This window comes from Macadamia integrifolia, chromosome 8 (genome assembly GCF_013358625.1).
Source record: "Macadamia integrifolia cultivar HAES 741 chromosome 8, SCU_Mint_v3, whole genome shotgun sequence".
Taxonomy (NCBI): Eukaryota; Viridiplantae; Streptophyta; class Magnoliopsida; order Proteales; family Proteaceae; genus Macadamia; species Macadamia integrifolia.
Window position 1 is genome coordinate 23167950 of NC_056564.1, and position 3849 is coordinate 23171798.

Consider the following 3849-nt stretch of genomic DNA (forward strand, 5'->3'; position numbering starts at 1 on the left):
GACTTTTAATAGAGTTGATTGAGGAAGAAGGATTCATGTAACTAATCTCATTTAGTTAGGATAATATTGAGTTGAGTGAGTTGAGTTTTAAAATCAATGCAATGCATTTTAAGATTGTTGATATATAAGAAAAGGGATGGAGTTTCTTACCTGGAAGCGGAGGTTGCACTAGCACTTCTCCCTCTTTATCTCTCTCCTAGCCACTACTAGGGAGTATAAGAGATCTGTTTGCCAACCAACCTGGCTGGCAATACAAGGAAGATCGGATTAAATTTGGATACATCAGGAAAAGGAATGAAATATCTCAAAAAAGGATTTGATATCAGCAAGAGATATGTTTGCCAACTAAGCGCTATGTGCTGGCATTACGATAGTGATTGCCAGCACATAGTGCTTGGTTGGCATATCTCTTATAGGCAGGAAACATTATTCCGTAGACGACTTGTGAAGTATGATAAGTCCATCACCCAACCCTATATATCCTCTCTGTTTGTGGCTGTAACCTCATAAATGCTCCAAGACCTATAAAGACCTTGACAAAGAGATGTGACTGAAAACACTCAGTGAAACAGCAAACCAGTACTACTGAAAAAAAAAAAAAAAAAAAAATCGTACACTTGTTTTTGTTTCAAAGATGGCAAAGCTTTCTCCTTCCTTTTACCTCCTTCTGGCGTTCCTTATTGTTATCTCAGGTATATTTCTCAAAACCTTATGATTAATTTAATTTTAGATATATATGTTGGTGTACGTTGTCATGTATTTTGTCGTAGTTTAATTCAAGGAATACTGGTATAGGTGTCTTGACAGAACAACATGGTGGTCCATGGAGATTGCAAGGGGGCACGAAGCCCCTTGCATAGTGGGGTGTAGGAGGGGCGCAGTCCTCCTGTCGAATTTTTTATTTGAGGGCAGTTTTGTACTTTCTAATATTAGGGTTTTTCGCTATATATTTATTGTGAGGTTTATTTTCTCTGTAAGCAATTCTGAGAGGTGTGAAGACGAGTGCTGTTATTATATTCTCTATTGATAGTAAAGCTGAATTTCATCTCACCGAGAACGTAGATAATCTTTTCGAACCTGGTAAACTTGTGTGCATTACTTGTTCCTATTTTTCCATTATCTTTTGCATCACTTTTAGGATTGCATTTCTACAATACATAAAAAAAAAAGACGCCTATAATTTATAGATGCAGCCATGACATACTTATGAGAATTTTTTGTATCTTTTTAGTTGAGAAGATGGTGCCCTTGGTGGATGCAAAGAGCTGCTACACATCTACGGGGGACTGCCCAAGCCAGGCCATATGCAAAGCTCGGTGCGCGAAGCAATACCCTGGGAGTGTGGGATTTTGTCTCAGTACTGTTTATCCCTTTCTTCAATGTATGTGCAAAAGATGTTGATAGAATGATACCTCGAAAATGGTAGTGGGGTTTAATATCTTTGTCTCTAATAAATGAATAAGTGGCTTGTTAATTTAACTATTCCTTTTGCCTTCATTGAGAATGTATAGGTAATGGTGAGGTTGACATCTTCCTTTCCTCTTCTTTTCTTATTTCTTTTTCCCTTTTCAACCGCAATAAAGATGGAAGCTCATCTAAGAGACATGAATCAGGACCGTTAACCAAAAAAAAAAAAAAGAGAAGGCTTTCTGAACCAGAAAATGAGTTAATTTTATTACCAAATAATTCTTAAAAAAAAAAAAATGCATTTCTTGAAGTTAATACTTGGGAATTTTCTGTGGACATCCAATTCATCATCCACCCCCATCAATTATGATTTACAGGATGTGAATAAGATCTACGCTTTCTTTCGGAAGAGGATTCTGTATACCTAGAAATGACCTGAAACCTTAACCTTGAACCCTAATCAAAGCCCTAATATGGAACCTTAATCCTAATCCAAATCTTCATCTCAAACCCTAATCTAGGAACCCTAAACCTTAATTTAGCCAAGCCTTGCCCAGGCTTGTCATATTTGAGTTTTGTGTGTTATATGGATGAATTGATTCTAAGTACTCTCTGATGGTAGGAGGCTAGCATTAAAGGATTGCTAGAATATCTCCAATTTGTAATAGGGCAACAGTCCTTCCTTGCAGGCCCTAAATTTTTTAAGTAAAAAAATGAACTCAAAACTATACCATTGGATAGTGCTTAGAAAGATGATTCTGATGATATATTATGCAAAAATATCGAACCATTGGATCTCCCGAAATCACTATCGGAAGTCAGAAACCCTAATTATGGCAACCCAGACCTATGGAATGACCATTTTCCCCCTAGATCTGGCAGGACTGCCACATATTAAATGGAGAATTTGTCCCTCCTTTTGATGAGGGGCCGCTAAATGGGTTTATTCCCTATTCGTATACCTTTTTAGGCGAACCCGCCAAATTTCATCCTTCTGGAATCTCATAAATAGGGTCCAAACTCACTTCCCAAAGCATGGATTATTCACCTACCCCCACCATTCCCCTCCTAAGTGTGTCCAAGTCTTGAGAAGATGTCTCAGCTTTGAGAATCCTCTTCTTGCCTCCTTGTTTCTAACTAGACCCCTCCTAATTCAAAATTCTTCCATAATACCCGACGATCTTGATGCCTTGATTCATGGATCAAAACCATGAAAATCCAAAAATTTTCAGAAAAATTCCCTGCTAGAGCCTTGGTTCTATCGAATTTTCCAAGATTTTGCACCTTGATTTGTATGCTGAAACTCTGTCAAAATTCTCAAAATTCAGAAAAATTCCTACCTATTAACAAGCCTCGAAAAACCTCATTACATTGTCAGAAAGCCTTGGAGCCCCTTAGATTCTCTTGAAATCCTAAAGATTCCCTAGTCTATGAAAGATCATAAGAAGGCTGAGTTGTCCAAAGAAGGAAAAGTTGAAGGTTGAATCTACCTTTGCTTTAGTTGGGGAATCATCACCGAAGTTCGTGCCCGTAGGAAAAGGGGTCTATGTACCCCTCTCGATCCGAAACAAGAGTTAGACAGAGGTATAACTTCTCAACTCAAATAGACACATCGTAGAATTTTTGTGTATATGTGTGTTGCTGCTGAAAATTTGTATGAGCTGATCCTGCACAAGCACAGAAGGCAGAGGCCCGGAGCTTTGTCCGGGATTAGTCCTCCGACGCCCAAGTTAGAGATCGGCCGCACAATTCTTTATAGGAGTAATGGTGTGGGTCTATTTGCTTACCTCTTTTCTTCCTCTCCGGCCCTCTTTTATAGTCCTTAGGGTTTAGGGTTTCTCTTTTTCTTGGAGGAGTCCTCCTTGGGTCCGCCTCCTTTCATTTTCGAGTCCTATTCGGATACGTCTTATCCCCTTTGCAAGGAATATTCTCTTCACGCGGTTGACGTGGTCAGAATCCTTGTAGCCTCTATTAGGTGGGTGACACGTGTCTAAGTGGGCGACGCGTGTCCTTACCCTACTGAGCAATCAATTTGGCCATATCAGGAGCCCCCTTACTCCCACCAGGAGGCTCTTCCTGTGGGAGTAATCAACGTCCCTTCGGCCTTATTCCTTCGACTTCGGCTTTAGTTTTGCTTATAACCGAGACCTTCGGTCAGGTCCGCTCGGCCTCGACCTGAGCCCCCAACCAAGGTAGGGACCTTCAGTCAGGTCAGTTCGGCCTCGGCCGGAGCTCCCAACTGAGGTAGGGACCCTCGGTCAGGTCAGCGCGGCCTTGGCCTGAGCTCCCAACCGAGGTAAAGACCTAAGGTCAGGTCCGCTCGGCATTTACCTGAGCTCCCAACCGAGGTAAGGACCTTCGGTCAGGTTCGCTTGGCCTCGGCCTGAGCCCCCAACCGAGGTGAAGACCTTCAGTCAAGTCAGCTTGGCCTCGGCTAGAGCT

At 41.3% G+C, this 3849-nt stretch overlaps 1 long non-coding RNA gene across 1 annotated transcript; it reads left to right on the forward strand.

The window, feature by feature from the left end:
- Positions 1-531: 531 nt before the first annotated feature.
- Positions 532-1482, forward strand: LOC122085778. The gene is made up of 2 exons (XR_006142219.1): positions 532-692; positions 1232-1482. It is a non-coding gene; the product is annotated as an uncharacterized LOC122085778 (long non-coding RNA).
- Positions 1483-3849: the final 2367 nt, after the last annotated feature.